The following is a 10,250-nucleotide window of genomic DNA, read 5'->3' as shown; positions in this document are numbered from 1 at the left end:
CGATCTTACAATCCGGGTGAGGGGCGTCCCAGCCAGGTGTCCTGGGGTTGCCTGATGCGGTTTTCGGGGAGGCAAGACCCTGGTGCTCCGTGCTGCTGGTCGGGTTCCCCGCCCAGCTCAATTCTCCAACAGCTCACTCAGGACTGTGCTATGGCCTCTGGTTTTCTGGGATTTTCCAGAGAAGCCTTCGGATCCCAGGCTCAGCTCTTCCAATTTCCATTACCATTTCTGTGCCTTTGCTCCTTGCCATCCGTTCAGTCTCCCATTTGGTAAGTAACGTTCGATCACATTTGTCTTTCTCCTCTTCCTTTTGCATTCTGGTTATTTATTTATTTATTTATTTATTTATTTATTTATTTATTGTTGGAGTTCAATTTGGCAACATATACCATAATGCCCAGTATTCATCCCATCAAGTGCCCCACTCAGTGCCCGTCACCCAGTCACCCCCACCCCCCCCCAACTCCCTTTCTACCACCCCTAGTTCGTTTCCCAGAGTTAGGAGTCTCTCATGTTCTGTCTCCCTTTCTGATATTTCCCACTCATTTTTTCTCCTTTCCCCTCTATTCCCTTTCACTATTATTTATATTCCCCAAATGAATGAGACCATATAATGTTTGTCCTTCTCTGATTAACTTATTTCACTCCCCATAATACCCTCCAGTTCCATCCATGTCAAAGCAAATGGTGGGTATTTGTCATTTCTAATGGCTGAGTAATATTCCATTGTATACATAAACCACATCTTCTTTATCCATTCATCTTTCAATGGACACCGAGGCTCCTTCCACAGTTTGGCTATTGTGGCCATTGCTGCTAGAAACATCGGGGTGCAGGTGTCCCGGCGTTTCATTGCATTTGAATCTTTGGGGTAAATCCCCAGCAGTGCAATTGCTGGGTCGTAGGGCAGGTCTATTTTTCACTCTTTGAGGAACCTCCACACAGTTTTCCAGAGTGGCTGCACCATTTCACATTCCCACCAACAGTGTAAGAGGGTTCCCTTTTCTCTGCATCCTCTCCAAATTTGTGGTTTCCTGCCATGTTAATTTTCCCCATTCTCACTGGTGTGAGGTGGGATCTCATTGTGGTTTTGATTTGTATTTCCCTGATGGCAAGTGATGCAGAGCATTTTCTCATGTGCGCATTGGCCATGTCTATGTCTTCCTCTGTGAGATTTCTGTTCATGTCTTTTGCCCATTTCATGATTGGATTGTTTGTTTCTTTGGTGTTGAGTTTAATAAGTTCTTTATAGATCTTGGAAACTAGCCCTTTATCTCATATGTCATTTGCAAATATTTTCTCCCATTCTGTAGGTTGTCTTTGAGTTTTGTTGACTGTATCCTTTGCTGTTCAAAAGCTGCTTATCTTGATGAAGTCCCAATAGTTCATTTTTGCTTTTGTTTCTTTTGCCTTCGTGGATGTATCTTGCAAGAAATTACTCTGGCCAAGTTCAAAAAGGGTGTTGCCTGTGTTCTCCTCTAGGATTTTGATGGAATCTTGTCTCACATTTAGATCTTTCATCCATTTTGAGTTTATCTTTGTGTATGGTGAAAGAGAGTGGTCTAGTTTCATTCTTCTGCATGTGGATGTCCAATTTTCCCAGCATCATTTATTGAAGAGACTGTGTTTCTTCCAATGGATAGTCTTTCCTCCTTTATCGAATATTAGTTGACCATAAAGTTCAGGGTCCACTTCTGGGTTCTCTATTCTGTTCCATTGATCTATGTGTCTGTTTTTGTGCCAATACCACACAGTCTTGATGACCACAGCTTTGTAGTACAATCTGAAATCTGGCATTGTCATGCCCCCAGATATGGTTTTCTTTTTTCTTCTTTTATTTTTTTTAAGATTTTATTTATTTTTTCATGAGAGACAGAGAGAGAGAGATAGAGGGGGGGCAGAGACACAGGCAGAGGGAGAAGCAGGCCCCATGCAAGGACCCCGATGTGGGACACTATCTGGGGATGCCAGCATCACGCCCTGGGCCAAAGGTAGGCGCTAAACCAGTGAGCCACCCAGGGATCCCCTGGTTTTCTTTTTTAATATTCCTCTGGCTATTCAGGGTCCATTCTGATTCCACACAAATCTTAAGATGATTTGTTCCAACTGTCTGAAGAGAGCCCATGGTATTTTGATAGAGATTGCATTAAACGTGTAAATTGCCCTGGGTAACATTGACATTTTCACAATATTAATTCTGCCAATCCATGAGCATGGAATATTTTTCCATCTCTTTGTGTCTTCCTCAATGTCTTTCAGAAGTGTTCTGTAGTTATTAGGGTATAGATCCTTTACGTTTTGGTTAGGTTTATTCCTAGGTATCTTATGCTTTTGGGTGCAATTGTAAATGGGATTGACTCCTTAATTTCTCTTTCTTTGGTCTCATTGTTAGTGTCTAGAAATGCCACTGACTGCTGGGCATTGATTTTGTATCCTGCCACACTGCCAAATTGCTGTATGAGTTCTAGCAATCTTGGGGTGGAGTCTTTTGGGTTTTCTATGTAGAGTATTATGTCATCAGTGAAGAGGGAGAGTTTGACTTCTTCTTTGCCAATTCTAATGCCTTCAATGTCTTTTTGATGTCTGATTGCTGAGGCTAGGACTTCCAGTACTATGTTGAATAGCAGTGGTGAGAGTGGACATCCCTGTCTTGTTCCTGATCTTAGGGGAAAGGCTCCCAGTGCTTCTCCATTGAGAATGATATTTGCTGTGGGCTTTTCATAGATGGCTTTTAAGATGTTGAGGAATGTTCCCTCTATCCCTATACTCTGAAGAGTTTTGATCAGGAATGGATGCTGTATTTTGTCAAATGCTTTCTCTGCATCTAATGAGAAGATAATATGGTTCTTAGTTTTTCTCTTGCTGATATGATGAATCACACTGATTCTTTTATGAGTGTTGAACCAGCCTTGTGTCCCGGGAATAAATCCTTCTTGGTCATTGTGAATAATTTTCTTAATGTATTGTTGGATCCTATTGACTAGTATCTTGTTGAGAATTTTTACATCCATGTTCATCAGGGATATTGGTCTATAATTCTCCTTTTTGGTGGGGTCTTTGTCTGGTTTTGGAATTAAGGTGATGCTGGCCTCATAGAACAAATTTGGAAGTGCTCCATCTCTTTCTATCTTTCCAAACAGCTTTAGTAGAATAGGTATGGTTTCTTCTTTAAACGTTTGATAGAATTCCCCTGGGAAGCCATCTGGCCCTGGACTCTTGTGTCTCGGGAGGTTTTTGATGACTGCTTCAATATCCTCCCTGGTTATTGGCCTGTTCAGGTTTTCTATTTCTTCCTGTTCCAGTTTTGGTAGTTTGTGGCTTTCCAGAAATGCGTCCATTTCTTCTAGATTGCCTAATTTATTGGCGTATAGCTGTTCATAATGTTTTTAAAATCGTTTGTATTTCCTTGGTGTTGGTAGTGATCTCTCCTTTCTCATTCATGATTTTATTAATTTGAGTCTTCTCTCTCTTCTTGTTAATAAGGCTGGCTAATGGTTTATCCATCTTATTAATTCTTTCAAAGAACCAACTTCTGGTTTTGTTGATCTGTTCCACAGTTCTTCTGGTCTTGATTTCGTTGAGTTCTGATCGAATCTTTATTAACTCTCTTCTTCTGCTGGGTGTAGGATCTATTTGCTGTTTTTTCTCTAGCTCCTTTATGTGTAAGGTTAACTTTTATATTTGAGTTCTTTCCAGTTTTTGAATGGATGCTTGTATTGCGATGTATTTCCCCCTCAGGACTGCTTTAGCTGTATCCCAAAGATTTTGAATGGTTGTATCTTTATTCTCATTAGTTTCCATGAATCTTTTTAATTATTCCTTAATTTCCTGGTTGACCCTTTCATCTTTTAGCAGGATGGTCTTTAACTTCCACGTATTTGAAATCCTTCCATACTTCTTGTGATTTAGTTCTAATTTCAAAGCATTATGGTCCGAAAATATGCAGGGGATGATCTCAATCTTTTGGTATCAGTTAAGACCTGATTTGTGACCCAGTATGTGGTCTATTCTGGAGAAAGTTCCATGTGCACTCGAGAAGAATGTGTATTCAGTTGCGCTTTGATGTAAAGTCTTGTAAATATCTGTGAAATCCATCTGGTCCAGTGTATCATTTAAAGCTCTTGTTTCTTTGGAGATGTTGTGCTTTGAATATCTATCAATTGCATAAAGTGCCATGTTCATGTCTCCCAATATAAGCATATTATTATCTATGTATGTCTTAACTTTGGTTATTAATTGATTGATATACTTGGCAGCTCCCACATTCGGGGCATATATATTGAGGATTGTTAAGTCCTCTTGTTGGATAGATCCTTTAAGTATGAGAGAGTGTCCCTCTTCATCTCTTACTACAATCTTTGGGATAAATTTTAATTTATCTGATATGAGGATGGCTACCTCTGCTTTCTTTTGAGGACAATTTGAATGGTAAATGGTTCTCCAACCTTTTATTTTCAGGCTGGAGGTGTCCTTAGGTCTAAAATGTGTCTCTTGTAGACGGAAAATAGATGGGTTTTGTTTTTTTTTATCCAGTCTGAAACCCTGTGCATTCTGATGGGATCATTAAGCCCATTCACGTTCAGAGCTACTATTGAAAGATATGAATTTAGTGTCATGATAATACCTATTTAGTCCCTGTTTTTTTGGATTGTTTCCTTGGGCTTCTTCTTTCTTTAAGAGAGTTCCCCCTTAGTGGTGGAAGGGGAGGTGGGCAGGGGTTGGGGGTGACTGGGTGACAGGCACTGAGGTGGGCGCTTGACAGGATGAGCACTGGGTGTTATTCTATACGTTGACAAATTGAACACCACTAAAAAATAAATTTATTTTAAAAAAAGAGTCCCCCTTAATATTTCTTGCAGAGCTGGTTTGGTGGTCACATATTCTTTCAGTTTCTGCCTATCTTGGAAGCTCTTTATCTCTCCTTCTATTCTGACTCTCCTTCTATTCTGACTATTCTATTCTGGCTAATGGTTTATCCATCTTATTAATTCTTTCAAAGAACCAGCTTCTGGTTTTGTTGATCTGTCAGCCATGAATCTGCCAGCCCTTTCTGGCCTGCCAGCCCTTTCTGGCCTGCCAGGTCCCTGTGGAGAGGTCTGCTGTTAATCTAATACTCCTCCCCATAAAGGTTAGGGATCTCTTGTCTCTTGCTGCCTTAAGGATCTTCTCTTTATCTTTGTAATTTGCAAGTTTCACTATGAAATGTCGGAGTGTTAAACAGTTTTTATTGATTTTAGGGGGGGGATCTCTTTATCTCCTTAATCTGAATGCCTGTTTCCCTTCCCAAGTTGGGAAGTTCTCAGCTGTGATTTATTCAAATACACTTTCTCGTCCTCTGTCCCTTTCGGCGCCCTCTGGAACCCCAATTAAACATAGATTTTTCCTTCTGACACTGTCATTTATTTCCCCTAACCTTTCCTCATGATCTTTTAGTTTGCTTTCTCTTTTTCCTCAGCTTCCTTTCTTGCCATCAACTTGTCTTCTATGTCACTCACTTGTTCTTCTACCTCATTAACCCTTGTCATTAGGACCTCCAGTTTGGATTGCGTCTCATTCAATTGATTTTTAATTTTGGCCTGATTAGATCTAAATTCTGCAGTCATGGAGTTCTTGAATCCTTTATGTTTTGTTTTGTTTTTGTTTTTGTTTTTAGAGCCACAAGTAGCTTTATAATTGTGCTCCTGAATTGGCTTTCTTTTTTTAATTAATTAATTTATTTATTCATGATAGAGAGAGAGAGAGAGAGAGAGAGAGGCAGAGGGAGAAGCAGGCTCCATGCCAGGATCCCGACGTGGGACTCCATCACAGGACTTCAGGATTGTGCCCCGGGTCAAAGGCAGGCACCAAACTGCTAAGCCACCCAGGGATCCCCCGGAATTGGCTTTCTCACATGGAATTGTAATCTATATTCTGTAACTCTGTGGGAGCGAGTACTGTTTTTGATTCTTTCTTTTGTGGTGAGTTCTTTCTTGTCATTTTGCTCAGTGCAGAGTAGTTAAAAACAAGTTGTACTGGAAAAAGAAGAAAAATAGAGGGAAAAAGCGGGGGTGGGGGAACAAACAAAACAAAAAACAAGGAGGGGTATCCTTTGATTGTATATACTGTAAATCCCTCGACTTCCCCTGGAACTTTCCAGTGCTGCTTGGTCAAGAACTTGCTCTTCCCCTGTCCTTCCAGCTGGTTCTCTGGGGGCGGGGCCTGCTGTGCTGATTCTCAGGTGTGTGTACCTGGTGTGTGTGTACCTGGTGTGTGTGCCCAGCCCCCATCTAGGTGTATGGCTCAGTGGGAGCTGTTTGTCCTGTGAGGCCCCAGCTCCCTGGCAGCCCTGCCTAATCCCAGGTACAAGGTGACACCAGGAGGAACAACAGTGGCGGCACCCAGCTCTCCCAACTCTGGAGTCAGCTCCCGCAGTAACTACTACAGCTCCCAGCCCACAGAGGCCTGGATGCTCTGGGGGCGGGGGGCTCTGCACAGCTCGGGCCTCCCGGCGGCAGGAGTGTCCTTGCTGCCCTGTGTCCTCCTGGCCTCTGCCTGTCCCAGGGGGAGCACCAGATCCTGGGCTATGTCCCCAGCGCCCTGGGCTCCCGGGCCTGCGCCACTAGAATCGGGCTCCTGGAGCCACACAGCCCTCTCTGCATGGAGCTGCCACCAGAGCCGCTGCCCTGGCTGCTCCTGGGGCCCCGCGAGGTGCACCTTGCAGCCCCTTAGGGAGCTCGGCCCACAGTGTGTGGCGGGCTCTCCCCGGGTTGCAGTTCCTCTGTTAGTGCCCCTGGGAGCCTGAGGGCATCCCTGCCCCTCCTGGGATCCTGCCTGAGCTCCCTGTGAGCACCTTTTCATCTGGGAAGATTGGTAAAGCTCCTGCTTCCTCGGGACTGGGCTTTCCTGTCCTGGGGGCACTCGCTGCCCGGCCTTAGCCCGGCTCCTCATGGGGGCCCCTCCCCCTTGGATGCTTTTTTATTTCTTTTTTTTTTTTTTCCATCTTCCTGCCTTGATAGAAGCGCTAACTCTTCTCACTGTAGCATTCCAGTTGTTCTCTCTTTAATTCTCAGGTCAAATTCGTAGCTTTTCAGGATGATTTGAAAATTATCTAAGTAAGTTGGTGGGGACAGGTGACTTGGGGACCCTACTCTTCCACCATCTTGCCCCACCTCCAAATCCATTGTCTTGAAGCATTTCCCATGTGTTTTATTCTAGGAGTTATACAGTTTAGAAATTTCATCCATTTGAGTTGTTTTCTGTATATGGTATAAAGTAAGAGTCCGACTTCTTTCTTTTACATGTGGATATCCAGTTTTCCCAGGACCATTTAATGAAGAGAAAATACTTTCCCATTGACACCCTTATCAAGGATTGTTTGGCCACATATCCAAGAGCTTATTTCTGGGCTTTCTACCCTGTGCCTTTGGTCTATGTCTGTCTTTATGCCAACACTTCATGGCTTTGATTACTGTAGCTTTGCAGTATGTTTTGAAATCAGGAGGTTTGAGGCCATCAGCTTTTCTTTCTCAAGATTGCATGGCTATTTGGGGTCCTTTGGGCTTCTGCATGAATTTTAGGATTTTTTTTTTCTCCTTCTGCAATATCCTTGAATCTGGGGATCTCTTTGGGTAGAATGGGCATTTTAACAATATTAATTCTTCCAATCTATGATCATGGGATATCTTTCCATTTATTTTAGGGTTTTCTTTAATTACTTTCAGCAACATTTTGCAGTTTTTATAGTACACAAGTCTTTCACTTACCTGGATAAGTTTATTCATAAATATTTTGTTCTTTTTAATGCTATTTAAAATGTTCATATTTTGAACTATCTTCGCACTGCAGGTATAAATCCAATTTAGTGTGTTGTTGAATTTAGTTTCCTCTTATTTTGTTGAGGATTTCTGCATCAACGTTCATAAAGGATATTGGCTGCTAGTTTTCCTTTCTTGTCATGTTCTTGTCTGGCCTTGGTAATAGGGTCATGCTGCTTCATAAAATGAGTTTAGGAGGATTCTTTCCTCTTTAATTTTTTGGAATATTTTGAGAAAGTTTGGGTTAATTTTTCTTTAAATGTTTGATGAAATATGGGCAGCCCAGGTGAATCAGCAGTTTAGCGGCGCCTTCAGCCCAGTGCGTGATCCTGAAGACCAGTCCTGTGAATAAATAAATAAAATCTTTTTTAAAAAGTTTGATGAAATCCTCCATTGAAACCACCTGGTTCTGGGATCCCTGGGTGGCGCAGCGGTTTAGCGCCTGTCTTTGGCCCAGGGCGCGATCCTGGAGACCTGGGATCGAATCCCACATCAGGCTCCCGGTGCATGGAGCCTGCTTCTCCCTCTGCCTGTGTCTCTGCCTCTCTCTCTGTGTGTGTGTGACTATCATAAATAAAAAAATAAAAATTAAAAAAAAAGAAACCATCTGGTTCAAGTTTTTCTTTGTTGGGATGGTTTTGATTCCTGGTTAAATATCTTTGAGTTATAGATCTGCTCAGAATTTTTATTTCTTTATGATTCAGTCTTGCTAGGTTTTATGGCTGTAGGAATTTACACATTTCTTCTGCATTATCCAATTTATTTTGGTATTCATTGTTCACAATAGGCTCTTCTGATCCTTTTTATTTTTTTTAAGTTTCTTGAAATTATTTATTCATGAGAGACACACAGAGAGAGAGAGACAGAAACACACAAGCAGAGGGAGAAGCAGGCTCCATGCAGGAAGTCTGACATGGGACTTGATCCCTGGACTCCAGGATCACACCCTGAGCCAAAGGCAGACGCCCAACCCGCTGAGCCACCCAGGCGTCGCTGATCCTTTTTATTCCTGTGGCATCAATTGTAATGTTTATCCGTTTCATTTTTGTTTTTTGAATCTTCTCCTTTTTTCTCAGTTATTCTAGCTACAAGTTTGTCAAGTTTGTTGATCTTTTCATAAAATTAGCTCTTAGTTTCAATACTTTTTCTATGGTTTTCTATTCTGTTTCATTAATTTTTTCTCTAAATGTTACCTTTCTTCTGGTAACTTTGAGTTAGTTCATTATTTTTTTTCTCTAGTTCCTTAAGCTGTAAAGTTAGGTTATTGATTTAAGATCTTCCTTTCTTCCTTTCTCTCTCTCTCTCTCTCTTTCTTTATTTCTTCTGTAGATATGTACCACTATAAACCTCCTTCTTAGCACTGCTTGTGCTATATTCCCAGTGTTCATCATCCCAGGATCCTGGGATCGAGCCCTGCATCAGGCTCTCTGGTAAGTGGAGAGTCTGCTTCTCCCTCTCCCTCTGTGTACTATCTCTCTCAAATAAAATCTTTTTTTTTAAAGAGTGTTTGTGTAATTTTTACTTATATATGGGTTGTTTTGTTTTGTTTTGTTTTGCTGTTGATCTCTAGTTTCATTCCACTGTGGTCAGAAAAGTGAGTTGGTATGACTCAGTCTTTTTAAATTTGTTAAGACTTGTTTTGTGGCCCAACATGTGATCTATCCTGGAGAATGTTCTTTGTGCACTTGAGAAGCAGGTACTACACTGCTTCTTTTGGGTAGAATGTTCTGTATATTTCTCTTAGGAACAGTTTAATCAGTAGTGTTATTCATGTACTCTGTTTCCTTACAGATGTTCAGTCTGGTTGTTTGGTCTGTTGCTGAAAATGAGATGTTGAAATTTCCTACTGTAATTGGATTACTATATCTCCCTTCAGATCTGTCAGTGTCTGCCTCACATATGTGGGTGCTCTCCTGTGGAGATGGAGAGTGGAGCCACCCCAGGCTAACATGCCACAGGCACTCCCTCCTTGTCAAGGTTCAGAATACTCTTTTGAATAAATGCTTTCAATTTTTTTTATGCTTTTGGTCAATTTCCAGTCTTTATATACTTGTTTTGACAACTTTGTCCCATTTTGCTGTTAGATTTCAGGAAGAGGGTTTGCTGAATTCCTCAGTCAGCCATTTTTAAAGGGTTGTGCAGTCTCCCCACTCCCCCCCTTATTCATACATGGAAAGGGGCACTAGAAGGTAGATTTCATGGACCTGGGAAGAGAAATGTGTCCTACAGCATAACTTGTGCTGGAACCCTTCCCCTTTCAACACACAGCCCTCCCAGGATCCATTCAGGAATCAGGATGATGTGTCACAGACATTGGAGCCATCAGCTCAATGCCCTTGCCTCAGGGTCTCCATTGCACCCTCTGGCCAAGTCCCTAGCACTTCTAGACACCTGCAACATGATTCTAAACTTCTTGTGATGGGACGGAAAATAATGAGCATTGGAGACAGTTACTTT

Source organism: Vulpes lagopus, chromosome 13, assembly GCF_018345385.1.
Source record: "Vulpes lagopus strain Blue_001 chromosome 13, ASM1834538v1, whole genome shotgun sequence".
Taxonomy (NCBI): domain Eukaryota; kingdom Metazoa; phylum Chordata; class Mammalia; order Carnivora; family Canidae; genus Vulpes; species Vulpes lagopus.
This window is presented reverse-complemented; position numbering follows the sequence as displayed.